The following is an 18242-nucleotide window of genomic DNA, read 5'->3' as shown; positions in this document are numbered from 1 at the left end:
GTGTGAGGTGCATCCAGTTTTAATCTGTGACTCCTGCAACACCAACACCAGCTCGTGAGATAAGACTTTTCCAGCACTAATAATCACGGTTAAGAGATTATTTATCTTTTGGTCTAGGATCTTTTATGACAAATCCCTAAGAGCTGGCACGGCTGGATAGAGTGTGTTGCTTGCAACTACATGTACTTGACCCGTAGTCCGTGTACTTTCCTGGCCACCAGGGTGCACTCGAGCCAGTGTATTCTCCAGATGGTAGACCCCAGAGAGAATATTTTATTGTTTGCAAAGCCAAGCTCACAGGACATGTAAATAGATAAAAGGGAAAACCTCACATAAAGGACATGTGGTAAAATGCTCTATGGAGTCCAGCCTGATGTGAACTATGAACTTACCAGTTTGTGAGGCGAGCTCCATAAACAGGTCAATAGGGCCTATGCCTGCGTTCTTCCCATGTGGTTAATTCCTTTCATGAGAAATGACACTGAAGACAATGGCAAAGAAAATGTGATCATCTCTAGGTAGAACAGGATCAGTCAAGCCAAGAGTACTCTATGGAATTTACTAGCGTCACTAAGCCCGAGGAAATGGTTCCACAGTTATTTTCTTTTACTAGTATAAATTTAGTGTGAAAACACCTCTCACCATCCTTGCTTCTATTAGACCTACAGGTAGAGAGCTGGGAGTAGACGGGGTGCTAACAGGGTGGGGATTATTACCTTCTGCCAGCTTTTGTCTGAGATTGTAAGACTTCTCAGGTGTAGCAGCATCCAGCCAGTAAAGTTTGTCCTATTGTCTATTCCAACTGCTGGGGAGGAAAAATTTACCTCTACTTATCAAGGTTCCCTTAGCTGGTTTGAGAATTTAAGTGATATGAAACAGATTAATAGAAGACAAAACCACAAAATTTAACTATGTGTGAATGGAGGCTGAATGCTAAATTTGAGAACAAAAAGCAAGCAGCTTTTTCACTTATTATTATTATTATTTTTTATTAAAAATGTTTTTATGTTTATTTTTGAGAAAGAAAGAGAAAGAGGGGTGGGTAGAGGGGCAGAGACAGAGGGAGACCCAGAATCTGAAACAGGCTCCAGGCTCTGAGCTGTCAGCACAGAGCCCGACGTGGGGCTCGAACTCACCGACTGGGAGATCATGACCTGAGCCAAAGTCAGACACCCAATCGCCCAATTGACTAAACCACCCAGGTGCCCCAGCTTTTCCACTTTTTAGACAAAGGAACAATCTGTGAGGAATTAACATGACAAAGAAAATGAATGTTTGGGAGCTTCAGTTAGCAAGGAAATCTAACAGAACTTGGGCTGGGGAAGTAAATTAGTAAAAGTAACAAGATGGGTTTCTATAGCTTTCTTGGCTCTGAATTCTGTTATCTCTGGTGACAAGGATGACTCCTTACTTCTTGGTACAGGGAGGGTGCATTTCACATGGGAGATTTATTTCCTGCTTTCTGGAAACAAAGAAGGCAGGTCAGGGAGTTGTCTTGCCTGGACTGTTTCTTAAGTACTTTTAATTCAAAACAATCAACTTGCCAATGTGGTCCATTTACAGTCACCTACCCTTGGCCCCTCCATGTTCATTTGTGGAGATTTGGGCTTGGGAGTAGGCAGATACCTTTGGACCTACAGTAGTCCCACCCATGACCCAGCCTGTCCTGACACTTGCCCTGTTCCAGGTCTCTGGCTACCCTAACCTGTGGATTCACCCATGTAGAGACTGCAATTTTTCAGCCAGCCCTTGGCTACGAGGACCCTGCAGGTCTGTGAAACTCAGGCCATTCCCAACCACCATTAATATCTCCAGGGGGTAGAAAGCCCACCCTGAATATCTTTCTGAGGGGTCAGCTTTCAACTGGCCACAGTCAGTCTCCATTTAGACTGGCTGCCTGCTGGGGTCCCAGACTTACCAGTAATTAAAGCTCCCAGGTATCTCTTGTTGGAATATACCCTGGTCAGTCGGCCTGCCCAGCCCAGTCCCAAGCAACAAAATGCAGATTCCCCCAGCTTTGCCCTCAGAGGGAATAAACACATTTGTGTAGGTTAAGTGTTGGAATTAGGCAAATGCTATGGACCCCCATCATTCTCCTTCTGAGACCTAGCCTTTCCCAACTCTTGCTTATTTCATTTCCTGGCTACCCTAAACTGTGCTGCCGAGGCATGTCCAGTTCAAAACACTTGAGCCAGCCTGAGGTAACCGGGGACGACCACAGGTTTAGTGTGGAGGGGACAACCCTGAACTGGAGCTCACCAACTGTGAGATCATGACCTGAGGCGAAATCAAGAGTCAGATGCTCAACTGACCTAGCCACCCAGGCAGCCAATTCTTGAAAAGGGAGGGCACTTTTATCATAGGATTTTAAGAAAAAGGAAAATCTCTGAGAGCCCCAGCAATAATGCACTATCCACCACTTGCAGCCAATGAAAAACTGTCACGATCTAAGCTTCTTCAGTGAACTTGTGTTCAAGCAATCCTCCCCAGTTTCCTCCTAAAACCTAATCAAACCTGGGGCGCCTGGGTGGCTCAGTCGGTTAATCGTCTAACTCTTGATTTCAGCTCAGGTCATGATCTCATGGTTCGTGAGGCGGAGCCGCACATCAGGCTTTGTGCTGACAGCTCAGAGCCTGGAGCCTGCCTACGATTCTGTCTCCTCTCTCTGCCCCTGCCCCCTCACACTCTGTCTCTCTCTCTCAAAAATAAAATAAACATTAAAAATAATATAACAACGGGGCGCCTGGGTGGCTCAGTCGGTTAAGTGGCCGACCTTGGCTCAGGTCGTGATCTCGCGGTCCTTGAGTTCGAGCCCCACATCGGGCTCTGTGCTGACAGCTCAGAGCGTGGAGCCTGCTTCGGATTCTGTGTCTCCCTCTCTCTGACCCTCCCCTGTTCATGCTGTGTTTCTCCCTGTCTCAAAAATAAATAAACGTTAAAAAAAATATATAAAAACCTAATGAAATCTGACCTTCCCTTTGTCTCTTCAGACTTGCCTATGGCTTGCCATAATTTGCCTGTCCCGAATTACAGTGCCTCTGTTATTCCCAAATAAATTCATTTTGCTAGTAAAATAATTGCCTGTTGTATCTTTAAGGTTTATAATAAATGATGTCGGAGAAGTGGATCCAGAGAAGATCCCCAGCAACTCAAAGGCCTGTGAGCAAACAGGAGTGGGTACCCACAGAGCCCACTGGGCTAGCTCACTACTTTCTAGTCGACCTTGGAATTGGTATTGCCAAAATTAAGTTGTCAGGACCTCTATTTAATGGTCTTAAAGAAAATTAAGTGTTTATATAAGTCAAATATAGTCCCAAAAATATAGCAGTGAACCTAAATGTTTTTTTCAGTTCATAGGATCTGAATCTCTGATAAACACTAATTTAAACTTGTTGGTTTAAGAAAAATAGGCCTGTCTTTAGAGTTCAACATTAAATATAATGCAGAGAAACAGCTTTTTCTACCTGGGTTACTAATCAAATAAATCCATACTATCTTTATAATACAAAATTTGTCAACAAGAGAAGATGATGGTTAGCTGTTTAGTGCCTAATCCCGAGTATATTTGCTAAAAGCAAATAATGTTAATAAATGTTAATAAGACCAAATTTTATACTAAGTTAAACTAAATGATGGATATATATTGAATACCCAAACCATTTCCAAATAACATAAACATTAAATGCTAAACATAAGTGCCTATACTCTTGGCTTTTTAATTTTCACAGAGACACAAAAAATATTTGGATCTATCAATAAACATGTTTAATGTCACCTTGAAAAAACTGAAATACATTTACAAGTTTGCTAATCCTACTGCAGGGTGCTAACTTACGATGGCATATGATTGCCTGCTTCCTAGTTTTCACTGAAAAACCCCCAAGATTACAAATACTGTAAAATACTGGAAGAAGAGCTGAGAACACATAATGAACAACGACAAAAAGAACACAGAATAATTAGCATAAATTATAAACTCTGCACAAACTGCACATTGACTGCTGAATTCAGGCAATGCAGCAGGCGTCCCTTGGAAGATGAGAAACCACGTGCTCCCATGAGACCTTTCTCCTCCTCTGGAAGGGTTGACTACAACTTCCTGTTTTTCAAACAGAGTATTGATGAATTATGATTAACAGCTATGTAGAAAATACCTGTATTATGTATATCCACATAAATAATGGATAATATACTTTCGGTTTTACCTACACTTTATAAATATTGTAGATTACAGTAAAACCTTGATTTGCAAGCATAATTCCTTCCAGAAACATGCTTGTAATCCAAAGTACTTGTATATCAAAGCAAATTTCCCCATAAAAAATAATCAAAACTCAGATGACTCCTTCCACAACCCACAAATACTCATATAGAAATGATTACTATACTGTAATATAATACAAAATAATAAAGAAAATAAAAAATATAAAGAAAAGTAAATTAACGTGCACTTGCCTTTGAAAACCTTTGTGGCTGGTGTGAGGGAGACAAGAGAGAGGAGGGTTGTTGTGCAGGACTTTCACTGTCACTAAGAGAATCGCTGCTCTCTGTTGGCTCAGTGGAATCCTTTTCTTGATTTCAGCTCTTTTCTTGATGCAGCTTTAACAAGGAACCTATCCAACGCGCCTGCTTTTGCCTCCTTTGGAGGAGTTCGCGGAAATGTGACCTTGGCGTTAAACAGATTCATCGCTCGCACTGCGACAGCCTTATGCGGTGGTGCCTTTCTACAAAATTCTGCACTGTTCCCCACATTTTACACATCTCCCTAATCTCCTCTGAAGTGAGGGGTTCCTCCATCTTTTTTTCCTCTCCCTCTGCAGACGAAATGCAGACGTAGACTTATAAAATCCCGCAATTTCGGCCACGCGCATACCTCGTTTGTACTTCTCCATGATTTCCTTCTTTTTTTAAATTTTTTTTAACGTTTATTTATTTTTGAGACAGAGAGAGACAGAGCATGAACGGGGGAGGGTCAGAGAGAGAGGGAGACACAGAATCCGAAACAGGCTCCAGGCTCCGAGCAGTCAGCACAGAGCCCGACGCGGGGCTCGAACTCACGGGCTGCGAGATCGTGACCTGAGCCGAAGTCGGACGCTTAACCGACTGAGCCACCCAGGCGCCCCCATGATTTCCTTCTTAACTTGCACCGTAATCATCTCCTTCTTACTGCCTTTCTTTTCAACCTTTTTCTGCATGGGGGCCATTGTATACGCTCACACGGGTGTTGACTACAGTACAGCATTAATAAACTATTGTCATATACTGTATTTAATGTAAGTGGCAATAAAGCAGCAGAGGAAAGGGTCTGTGGAAAAGCAGACCCTAAGGAAAGCAAAGGACCGTCCACAGGTGCTTTGAAGTGACAAAAATACACTAGTGCCAGTGGTGGGCACCTTCCAATGTTCTGAAAAATTACTGATTTCTCCCAAACACTGTGGCCTGAGACCGAGGATCCAAGCATGGGAGATGATCACCCGCAATCCTGCAGAGAGAAAGAGAGAGTGAGAGAGAGAGAGAAGATCCATTGGCTCAGTTGTGATCATGTGACATTCAGCATCACATTCAGCATCACTCGTATGGCAAGACATCGCTCGTTTATCAAATTAAAATTTATTAGAAATGTTTGCTCGTCTTGCAGAACGCTCACAGAACAAGTTACTCGCAACCCAAGGTTTTAATGTATCTCTAAATTAAAAATAATTTCATAAAATGCAGAATAGTATATTCATGGCATATACTGAATATAGGAAATACACATCAGTTTATTAAACTTCTAGTTCAGTTATTTAGACGGTTTTCTATATACAGGTACATGCTGGACCATAAAGTAGACTAATTTCTTACTTTGGAATGATCCAACATGTTTGAAAGCCCCCACTCTTCTATCACAGTTGGCTGAGGAACAAAAGTGTCTGAGCACCAGCTGAAGAGGCCAGAGTGAACACCACCACCCACCTGTCCTGTCCGCCCACGGTGGGAACTCCTCACGGCCAGGCTGTCATCGTTCTGGGATAGGCTCAGACTTTATTGCCTGGTCTTTTCAGATTGGCAGCCAGGCAACAATCTTTGTTTAAAAGACCTTACTTCCCCCCTTTCTTACAGCAGTTTGCAGAGCCAGGAATTCTGTTGATAGCTTCCCGGCTACTTATAGCTCCGTCACCAGTTTAGAAGTGGTTCCATTTTTCAAATCTTTACTCTGCCCACGTGACTTAAGAGAAGCCTCTTCCACAGTAACGTGGGGATCCTGTTGCCCTGGCCTGTCCTATCACTCCCAGTCTAACGGAGCACTGTCAGCATGAGCCCACAGATGCCAATGAATCTCATACTACCATTTCCAAAGAAGAGCCTGTGTGTGTTTTGGTGTTTGTTTTTTAAACTATATAGAAATTTCTATTAACCTCGGGTAATGCATAAGCAATTAAGCTATCCTCTGAGAGTAAATCTGTAACAACCATCGCACATCATATCTAGATAAGCTATGTAAGTTTTTGAAATTTGGAAGCTAATAAAGTTGAAATTGTCAGCAAAAAAAAAGTTTTTAAACAAAACCACTAGAAATAATAAGCATGAAAGAAAATGGGCATATATGAAAAGGAAAACAGGATTTTTTTTTTTTTTAGATAAGGAATGGTATGAAGGACATCCTTGTGTGTGTGCATTTTGGGGTGGGAGTGGGGGTAGAAAAAAAGTAATTTTTTCCTCAAATAAATACATTGTTCCAGAATGAGAAAAAAGATAGGACAGATCTAAATAGATATAGAAAGTTGTAGGGGCACCTGGGTGGCCCAGTCAGTTGAGTGATTGACTCTTGATTTCAGCTCAGGTCTCTGTCTCCCCTCTGCCCCTCTCCTCTGCTCATGTGCACTCATGCTCTCTTTCTCGGTCTCAAAAAAAAAAAGAAAAAGAAAAAGAAAAAAGGTGTAGAAGGTTTGTGTAAAAAGAATCTTGAGAAAGGACTTTTATATCTGGTCAAGTTGGCTAACAGTTAAATTGTTATTATAAGGGTTTTAAAATTAAGCCTTACTACCAATAACATACTTATGTAAAACTAAAAATGATCTCTTATCTGTTAAAAGGACAAAGTTTTCTTGGACTATTGGTCTGCTTTTGATAAAATATTGTGAAAGGTTTTACCTTTTAAAGAAATCTAATTAGAAAGCAAAGATTTTGTGTTTTATCAAAATAATTTCTTGTACTTCATGTTAATCTTTACCATCAGGTGTTTGATTACTCAAGTAAACTAAGTCTTCTGGATATTAAGAGAGCTAAGTTTTAGCAACAATGATGTAACAACCCATTGTATTTGCCTCTGAAATCTTTAATTGTCACTTTGATCCAATAGGCAAGTAAATATTGTTTCAAAATGGTCTGTGATCCTACCCAGTCAAGTGTCCAAAACCTTTTGATACTTTTTGACAAACTTCCCCAAATCAAGTTCTAAAATTAAGTTCTTTTGACCTAAAAGTGACTTGGAGAATATAAAAGGGGAGATGTTACGCTAATTAGCATTATTTGATATGTTATATTACATGGGCAGCAATGTGAAATAAGAATACTAAGCCTCATTTTTGTGGTATTTGTATATGCATACATTATAAGTGTTCTCGAAATTCTATAAAATCCTGAAATTTCTAATGTCCTGCTACAATGTTATCAATCATAATTCTGGTTCTCTTGAGATGTTTGTCACGGAAATAACCAAATTTCTTTGTCAGTGATCTAACGAACTCTCCTCAGATCTCTAACCGTTGCTATTTGTATGTCTTTTGTCAGCTACAGATGATTGTTTCAAGAGCTTCCTCCTGAAAGCGACTCATGACGAAGACTTTGACAAATGCTCTGGAACACAGGTTTTGATCAACTGAAGATCACAGCACTGCACTGATAAGAATTTCTAAAACTGTCATGGAAAACTGACTGCTTTCATATTCTGCTTTCCAGAGCTAAAGTTCCCCTTTTCTCCTCTCCTTTAAAGCTCTCTATAATGTAGGGTAATTTGGTAAAGTGTACCTTTACAACAAAGGTTGAAACATGGATCTTTTTCTTCCTACCCAACCGCTCCGGATTCTGAAACTCTTCTCCAGTGTTCTCATGTTTCACGACCATGCGTGTATTTGCAGAGACTTAGTAAGAATCTTTTCTCCTTGTAACAGAGCTCCCACCCCCACCAGGCCCCTGCTCTTTGACCTGCAGTCGATAAAAGGAGATACACTTCGACACTGGAAAGGCCTAATTGCTTCTACTAAAGGGACAGCACTTTGGTCGTCATCACACTGCTGCTCCCAGGAGATGGGGACCTTAAACATCACACTTGCAACCTGGGGACTTCATCTACTGGAAAAGACATCTCCGCAAAGACACTCTTCAACTCCACTGGGAAGACCCATAGCAGCTACTGTCAACCAATGCTTGTGCCACCAAACTTCAGACTCTTGGATTCATGTGTCACATCTAAAGACAGCACCAAACCCTGGCTGGACCTGCACCCCAACTGGTGACCTGAACGTAAAGATTTCTAGGAATTGAAGCCCATGACAGCTGAAGGAGACAGCTTTCCCAAGATGGCCAGGCCAAGCCAGTATACCTTTTTCTCCCCACCGCTTCTTACTTTGTTATTTCCCCCCTACCCCCCTTACTCTTGAAAACGCAATGCTCTTCTCCACATTTCTCTGTCTAGTGCAAAAGGCAGAAACCTCTGAATGTTGGATCGGTTGCCAGAAATTCCAATCTGTTTATGATGTCAGAGGCCCCTTGGCCTTACCCGTAATTATTTTCTCTTCAGTCCCCAGGCCCACTGCTGACTTCCCTGTAAGCCCATGGAGGTTACCTGTCGGGTTAGGTTGTTACGGCCAGGTGTTCCCATGCTTGTTTCAGCCTTTCCCCAGTTGTAACCGTGCCAGCTCAGGTAAACACCTCAGCCTCTGTCAGCCCCCTTCCCTCACTCCCCGCATCTTTTCCTTACCTAAATACAATCTGTTTCCCTGCACCCAGGGGGAAAAAACCAGGTCTAGACTCCTCTGTGAGGTTTTTAGAAAAAAAAAAATCCCTTTAGGAGGGAATAATCTCTCACAGAATGTTACCTCAAACTTTCTGAGCTGTAACTTGAAAGGGTCAGGACATTCGGCTAGTGAATCTATCAATAACCAGACGTGAGCTGGCGTCCCCGAGGCTCCACCTGGTTCCATTTGTGTTTGTTCTGGACAGCACTTCTCAGGGGCATATGAATGTTGGCAGCTGGCCACTTGGAGGTCAATGCTCACTGGAACATTTCACTGTCCCTGTTAATATGCATACCAAATCAGAAGCCTCCCCTCCTGTCCACTCCATTGAGCCTCCATGGCTGCTACATGGGAACTTCCAGGACACATATATGACTCTGGTTTTCCTCCCTGGGCAGAGACTTTCTCCCATACATTGGAAGAAATGCCAACCAATGCAAGATCGGGAATCTTTCCCAAACATTAGGAGAGCTAGCTGGCCCCACAATCAAAGCACTAACAGCCCAACAATGATCACTGGACTCTTTGGCTACAGTAATTTTGGATAATGGCACAGCCCTTGATTATCTACTGGCTGAACAAGGAGGAGTCTGGACAAGAGTGAATACTGCCTGCTACACGTGGATAAATTCCTCTGGGGAAGTAAATACCTACCTGCATAAAATCAGAGAATAAGTACTTTGGCTGCAAAGAATTCTGCCTAATGACCTATGAGCCTTAGATCTATTTAACTATCGATTTCATCTTTTTGAAACTAAAAATTTCTGGAACGGGAAAAGAAAGAAAACTCCAACTGGCCTAGACAAATTCGAGCTCAACCACCAGGGGGACGACTGCACAGCTGAGCCATAAAGTGCTGGACAGTTACCTCAACTTCATTATAACGTTAGGATCTCTGCCCTGGGGCAGGAACATAAGCTTCGTTAACATAACCTACGGTGCATATATAGGTATGTTTTCTAAGTGCACATGCACAAACCTATGTTCGCCTTTTATATGCAGTGATGAAACTCCCCCTCTGAATATTCATCTCAAACCCCCAAGTTAAAAGAATTGGTTCAACCCTTCTTGGAGAGTCATGGCTTTGGAAGTTATTCCCCTTGATCTCCTTAGTTGCTGCAAATAAAGTTTCCTTCGTGTGACAACTCCATCTGGTGTAGTCCATATCTGCAACTTACCAAGAAGCAAATGTACATCATTAATTCGGTCACAGGATGGGACACTAGTCCTTCCGAGGAATTCAAAATCTCCCCACTCTCTTTAGGACAAGATCCAAAAGAGCTAACTCTGGAAAAGAGCATGCCAGTGTATGTGGATGACATCTTAACAGCCAGCCCCACTCACATTCCTGACAAAAATACTGTGTTTATGTTAAAGTTCCCAGCCAGAAAGGGATAGAAGGTATCAAAAGAAAAGGCCCACATTTCTAAGCTGTAAATGACCTGGGGTTTATTATTTCCAAGGGACAAGGAGGCCTTCCCCAAGAAAGAAAAGTGGCAATATGCTAGCTAGCCCCACCAAAAACCCTCCAACAACTGCATGGGTTTTGGGGAATGGCTGGGTTTTGCTGTATCTGGATTCCTAATTTGGGGCTAACTGCAAAATCCCTTGATGATAAACTCCAGGAAGCTGAGACAGATCTGAGTCGGATAAATCATGTGATCAAGCCTTCGATACAGTGAAAGCCATACTTACGAAAGCCCCGGCCGTAGCATTACCAGACTATGACAAGCTGTTTGATTTGAATGTGCATGAAAGACAAGGAATAGCTACAGGGGTGTTAACCCAAAGCTGGGCCCTCAAAAAGAATGATAGTTTATTTCTCTTAACAGATGGACACAGTGGCAAGGGGTTGGCCTCCCTGCCTGAGAGCCATAACAGCCACATGCCTCCTGATGAAAGGTGAAAAAGCTAACCATGGCTCAGCCTATGACAGTTTGGACCCCATATCAGATCTCTGGTTTACTGGCAACCAAGGGGCATCGGTGGCTGTCTCAACACAGAATACTGCAATATCAAGCCATGCTGACAGATACCCCTCAGATGCAGCCGAAGCCGGGTCATACTTTGACACCCGCCCACCCTACTTCCTGACCTTGATCAACCAGCCACCCATAGTTGCCCAGAAGTAACTGATCAAGTTTACTCTAGTTGCATAGATCTCCAAAGTGAACACCTTTCCAGTGCAGAAGTCTGGTTTATAGATGGCAATACTTTTATAGAGAACAGGCAAAGAAAGACAGGTTATGCAATTGTGTCCCTGAACACCTTCGTAGAGGCAAAGAGCCTGCTCCCAGGCACCTCGGCCCAAAAGGCAGGATTGCACTAACCAGAGCCTTGGAGTTGGGTGAAGACTGAACACTAACTATCTACACTGATTCTACCTATGCCTTCTCCACAATCTGGGCCCATGGAGCCATATGGAAAGGAAGGATTATTGCATAGTGGAAAGAAAGAAATCAAACACAGCAAAGAAATCCACACCCCACTAGAAGCAGTGCACAAGCCAAAAAAAGGTGGCAGGAGTTCACTTTAGGGGCCACAGGAAAGGAAATTCAGAGGGAATAAAGGGAAATAAATCAGTTGATGCAGACACTACCCACTCTGTGCCTTTATATAAATTCACTCCCATACGTTCTTGCAGGGAGATAAAGAGCTATCAGCAGTCCCTAATAATCAGAGGACGGATGGTAAATAACAAATCTGGATACCTAAGCAAACTGCTTACGGGTTTCTTCAGAGTGCAAGTGACTCAATTTGTTATGGCAAAGAAGCTTTACGCTCATGGTTGGCAAAGGTTATAAACACTCCAGGGATAAAAGAGACTACTGAGAAAATAGCGACCAGTGCATCTACTGCAGGACAAACCAGGCCCCTCTAGTCAGGGCAGCTCAGATTTGTGGGACACTACCTGGGGAAGACTGGCAAATACCTTTTGCTGTCATGTCCCTGGTCCCTGGGGTTTCAAATACATCTTGGTATTTGTAGATACCTTCATTGGATGGGTTGAAACTTTTCCCTGCAAGACAGAGAGGACAAATAAATCACCACGGCCTTTTGAAAAGAGAATTTCCTGACTTGCGTTACCCAGGTTGGGGTTCTAAACTCACTTCTAAGGCAGCAAAAGATCTGCACATTCAATGAAGTTTACATTCCACCCAGAGACTTCAGTCCTCTAGAAACACAGAACGAGCTAACAGAACCCTCAAAAAAAGACCCTGGCAAAGTTATGCCAAGAAACAGGAAAAATGGGTAAAATCATTACCAATAGCTCTCAACCAGGATAAGAGCCACCCGAAAGGGTAAAGTAAAACATAGCCTGTTTGAGATGACTTACGGGAGGCCCTTTCCTGAGAGCTCCGTCTCTTCCTCACCATCAGACCCCCAGGTTTCTCTGGCCACGAAACATGTAACTAATCCCCAACGCATGGTGGAGGCGCTCAACGCGTAGGGAAACTTTCGCCTCCCTCTACCTACTAAAATTAACCTCTCTCCTAGCAACCTGGGGATTGGGTGTACCTCAACACTTGGAGGAGTGGGTCACCACAGGACCAACGACACCCAGTATGGACAGGGCTCCGCTTGGTACTAACAACCACACTTTCTTCTCTAAAACTAGAAAAGGTCGTGCCTTGGATGCACCACTCCAGAGCAAAAAATGGCACCCGCACCAGCGGCTCGGGAGGAGACGCCACCAGCACCAGATGACAAATACAAACACACCTGGGCGCCATTCGCTGACCTGGCACTTCTGTCCCAGCGGCACCCGTGGGACGAATAGGGGTCCTCACGTCTGTCCTGGAACCATTTTACTCTGCACTAGCTCTGCTGTTCTATTTCTTCAATCCTATTGTCCATTCAAAAGCCCTCGAGTGGATGAAATCATTTCCTCTGCTGTTATTCACCATAAACACTCCAGCTCATTGTTCCTACATAGGAAAACAGCTGATAGAGATAGTTTTCTAGTCTTCTTTCCTCTGCCCCCACTAACAACACCATCGCAGCCTAACTTTTTTTGTGGTATTACTGAAGACATACAAAAACTATGGAATTTTACTAATTATTGGGATTTCCCAGAGCAGTCTGAGATGAGGCTTAGGGCTTATACTTTCCTCATAGGAACACCTGCTCCTCTGGATGAGTCCTTCAGGAGTGAAGTTCATAAATGAAATCCAGAGTCCCAAACCCACTAACAGGTGTCCAAATTGCACCTTCAATCCCGTTAAGAACACAACAAAGGAAGCCGATAAATCTGGTTTAGGGCCGTTCACAAGGTATACCAATATTGCTCCTCAAACACATTAATCCCTAACATTAACTGCGAATCAGATAACAAGGACACAGACTTTCAGTCCCCATTTGGCCTGATGGTGTCTGGGTTTCCTCCAGCCCTCAAGGCCTTCCAGGGTGTCTCTCATCCCAGGGAACCCAACATCATCGTGTGCGGCCCCATCCTGCCAGGGGCAGTCCAGAGTTCAGATTTCTCCACCTCTGCCCTGGGCGGGGGCGTGCCCATTGGTGTCAAGTGGCACTCTGCATCACACAGGTGCCCTGTATGCCCAACGACCCCCTGTGACCCAGTCTTTCCAGACCCTTGCCTTGTTCCAGGTCCCCGGCTCCCCTGAACCCTGGGGCTGGCACATAGTAGGCATCCCTTCAGCCTGCTGAGGACAACCAGTCCCCTTGGGCTGTCGGAGCTCCGGTGGGTCCAGAACCCCCAGCATGTCCCGGCCATGGAAGACGAAGCCCACGTCGGGAAACTTTTCCTGAGACGGCAGCTTGAACTTGGCAACCGGCAGTCCTCATTTGGACTGACTGCAGAATAGGTTCCCAGGCTGACTGGTCAGCCAGGCTCTTTCTGGAGGCTACCCTGGCAACCCTCCGAGAAGGTAGGGCCGTGGGCAGTCCACACTAACTCCAGCTCTGCCTAGAGGGGGAAGGGTGGCTGTGCCCCTCAGCCCTTGGAAGCCGGCAGGTGTCTTTTGCCACCCACCCAGGGCAGATGCCACCCCAGGGCTTCTCCACACACCCGCCAGGTTCCAGGTCCCGGGCTCCCCTGAACCTGCCTGGCCTGAGCAAGTGCTGCACGCACCGCACCGCGGCAGCCCCCTTCGGGCACCTGGACCCCCGGGGCAGCTCCCAGAGCACCTGCATAGCCTCTTGCCAGACAAAAGCTGCCCCTCAAGTTCTTGCCACCGCCATGGCCACAGCTGTCAGCGGGCCCCGGTCGGCCTCCATGGGAACTGGCTCCCTCCCCCATAGGGGCCCTGGCGCCCAGAGCAACCAAGGCCCCCGGGGGCTCCTGCTGCGGGAAGCCCAGGCCACTCACCCAGGCCCCCCGCTCTCCCAAGGTAGTCGTCTTTCCTCCAGCCTGGCCTTCAGGGGCAGTACAGGCGCCCTGGGGTCAAACACGGTGTGGAAACGGGCAGAATCCCGTTTCCCCGCGGAGGCCTGGCTCCTGGCACCCTGGCCTCGCCCTACGGCGGCCCTGTTCTGGGTCCAGGGCTCCCTGGCCCCGGTGACCTGCCTCCGAGCGCCAGGGCAGTGCCCCGGCCACACCTGGCGCGCCGGCCTCGGGCGGCAGGGGGCGCGCCAGGCCTCCGAACAAGGGGCCAGTCAGGAGGCGTGTGGCGCGGCAGGGGGCGCACGGCTCCAACCAGCTCGCTTGGACTCGGGGTGCAGGGAGCCCACGGCGGCCAACGCTTTGCGCGGCCGAGGCGGCACGATGATATGGACAACAGGCAGTTTCCATTTGGCTTGGCCGACGGCTGGGGTCCCAGGTGTGTGCTATTCCAGGGCCCCTTCCGCCCCGCCCCCAGCCCCCAGCGGGAAGGGAGCCCGGGCTCTCCAGGCTCCGCCCTGGGCGCGAGTTGGGGGCGGGGGGCGTTGGGGACGGGGACGACGTGTGCCCCGCTGAACTGTCGCGCTTGGACGCAGGCACGTGACTGGTTCCAGCAACAGCCCGCTCCCGTGACCGGCTCTGCCCGCATTCCTGCCCTGTGCCAGGTCTCTGGCTCCCCTGAACCGTGCCCGCGGGCCCGTCGGTAGGCAGCACTCACCCCATCAGTCTGCTCGGGCCAGCGGGGAACGTCCGGGCCATCGGAGCTCGGGTGGGTCCACACCCGGCCTCATCGCCTTCAGAGACGTGGCAGCCTCCCTGCCCCCAAGTCTTGCGGGGATGGCAGCTTCAGATGGGCCGCGGGCACACCCCATCCTCCTAGGCTGTCTGACCGGGTCCCACGTTGACCAGTCGCCCAGGGGCCAGGTGTCGTCTCTGGACGGAGGCCAGCCAAGCGGCCCTTCAGGCAGGTCCTGCCAAAGGCAACCCACACACGCACCCTCCTCCAACTCTCTGTGTAGGGGGGAGGCACATGCGTAATGGAGGACACGGAAGCAGGCAAATGCCCTGAGGCCCGGACAGCCCCCCAAATGGGCCAAGGCCTCTCCACACCCTTGTCCTGACCCAGGTCTCGCTCGCAATGCCCTTTAAGCAGGCCGCTTGCGCCTGCGCAGTAAAGGTCCCAGGACCTCACCAGGGCAACCTGGGTCCTGCAGGCCCACGGAGCTGGGGCGAGCCCCAAAACACCTACATGGCCTCCCAGCGAAGAAACCTCAACTCTGAAGTTCCTTCTGCCATGGGCAGCCTTCAACCGGCCACACTCAGACTCCACTCGGGCTAGCTACGTGATAGGGCCTGGCTTCTCAGCAACCAAGGCTCCAGGTGTCTCCCATTGCTGGAAGTCCTGGCCAGTGGTCCAGGCCCCCTCCCCGGCAAGGCGACCCACTTTCCTCAGGCCTTGCCTTCAGGGGCGAATGTGGGCTTTGCTGTCAAAGGAGGCATGGCACCAGGCAGACACCGGGTATCCAGATAGCCGTCCCCTGTGCCCCTGCCTCTGCCTCCATCAACCCTGTTGCAGGTCCCGGGGCTCACGCGACCCAGGCGGCCAGCGGCGCGTGCGCAGTCCACTCACCTGCCCTTGGGACCGGCCTTGGGCTACCCCCGGGGGAGGTGGGGGAGCCCCAGGCCCAGGAAGCTCCTGGACTGACCCACCGCCTGTTCCGCGTGGTCTCAGGGTGCAGGGAGCTCAAGCCAGCAAGTGTCTGCCTCATGGGGTCCCGGGCTCCCCCCCCCCCAGCCATCAAGGCTCCCCGTGTCTCAGGGAAGGCCAACCCAGACACCCCGTGGAACTTGCAGGACCCCAAACGCCTAAATGGCCTCGGGGCACCCAGAGCCCACACACCTTAGGGCTTATATTCCAGACCTTTGGGGACCTTCAGTCCCCATTTGGACTAGCTGCTCGATTGCCTCCAGGTTTCCTCCAGCCCTCAAGGCCCTCCGGGGCGTCTCTCATCCCAGGGAACCCCAATATCATTGTGTGCGGCCCCACCCTGCCAGGGCAGTCCAGAGTTCAGATTTCTCCACCTCTGCCCTGGGCGGGGCGTGCCCATTGGTGTCGAGTGGCACTCTGCATCACACGGGTGCCCTGTACGCCCAACGATCCCCTGTGACCCGGTCTTTCCAGACCCTTGCCTTGTTCCAGGTCCCCGGCCCCCCTGAACCCTGGGGCTGGCACATAGTCAGTAGGCATCCCTTCAGCCTGCTGAGGACAGCCAGTCCCCTTGGGCCGTCGGAGCTCCGGTGGGTCCAGAACCCCCAGCATGTCCCGGCCATGGAAGACGAAGCCCACGTCAGGAAACTTCCTGGGACGGCAGCTTGAACTTGGCGACCGGCAGTCCTCATTTGGACTGACTGCAGAATAGGTTCCCAGGCTGACTGGTCAGCCAGGCTCCCAGGTGTCTCTTACTGGAGGCCACCCCAGCCGCACCCCCCACGCAGGTCCTGCCAAAGCCAGTCCACACTCCTCCACCTTTACCTGCATAGGGGAATTCGTGCGTGGTTTGTTGTGTCGCACTTAACCTTTATTTTGCTGTGGGATATTGGTTCACTTGATCGAGAAAGGTGTAGAGGTTGAACTGACCAGATTTAGTTTTCCAGAAGATATGGGTTATGATCTCTCCGTTTGATCGCTTTTTCTTCCCAAATGGCTTCATTCCTATATGGTCTGTTCCTCCACTGTCTCCAAATGGACCACATCTACTTCATGTTTCTTTGCTATCAGCAAGGTATCCCCAGCAGAGAGGCGCTATTTCTCAGTAATTTCAGCAGTCAGAAATGAGGGAGCCTTGTGTTTTTCTAGATTTGACTATATACTGACATACATATTTGAGTATGTACTGACATATTAATAAACAAACAAACACTGGGGGCACCTGGGAGGCTGTCTGTTAAGAGTTCAACTTCAGCTCTACGCATGGGACTTGATGCTGTGGATGCAGATCACTTCAGGTCCTATGTCCCCCTCTCTCTTTGCCCCTCCCCCACGCACTCTCTCTCAAAAATAAACATTAAAAAAATCATTTAAATTTTAAAAAAATGTGTCTCTACCGGCTACATTTCTGACACTAAACATGTGAGTGTTTTCCCCCCACGCCAACAAATTTTCCAAGTCTCCAGATTCCAACAGGGTGTTTTAGAATTTAATTCTATCCTATCACTTACTACCCAGAGTGTTAGACTCTCTTCAAATATTGGTCACAAGTAAGGGGTTCCCAGGCTATTCACCTTCTGTCTGACTTGGTTACAAAGTCAGGGGTTTGCACAATCCCAACCCCTCAGGTTAGGTAATTTGCTGCAATGGGTCACAAAACACAAGGAAACATTTTGTATGTTTACCAGCTTATTGTAAGAGATATTACAAAGTATATAGGTGCCAGAAGAAGACATACAAAGGATGAGATCTGGAAGGGTCCTGAGTGCAGGAACATCTGTCCTCATGGAGTTTGGGATATACCACCCTCCTCCCAGGTGAATGTATTTGCAATCCAGAAGCTCTCCAAATCCCATAGTTCAGGAATTTTTTTTTTAATTTTTTTTTCAACGTTTATTTATTTTTGGGACAGAGAGAGACAGAGCATGAACAGGGGAGGGGCAGAGAGAGAGAGGGAGACACAGAATCGGAAACAGGCTCCAGGCTCTGAGCCATCAGCCCAGAGCCTGACGCGGGGCTCGAACTCACGGAGCGCGAGATGGTGACCTGGCTGAAGTCGGACGCTTAACCGACTGCGCCACCCAGACGCCCCCATAGTTCAGGGATTTTTATGGAGGCCTCATCACTGAGGCCTGATTAACTCAGTCTCCAGCCCCTCTACCCTCCAGAGGGGATAGGAGGGGGTGGGGCTGAA

This window comes from Prionailurus bengalensis, chromosome C2, assembly GCF_016509475.1.
Source record: "Prionailurus bengalensis isolate Pbe53 chromosome C2, Fcat_Pben_1.1_paternal_pri, whole genome shotgun sequence".
In the NCBI taxonomy this organism is placed as follows: Eukaryota; Metazoa; Chordata; class Mammalia; order Carnivora; family Felidae; genus Prionailurus; species Prionailurus bengalensis.
Note: the sequence above shows the minus strand (reverse complement) of the source record.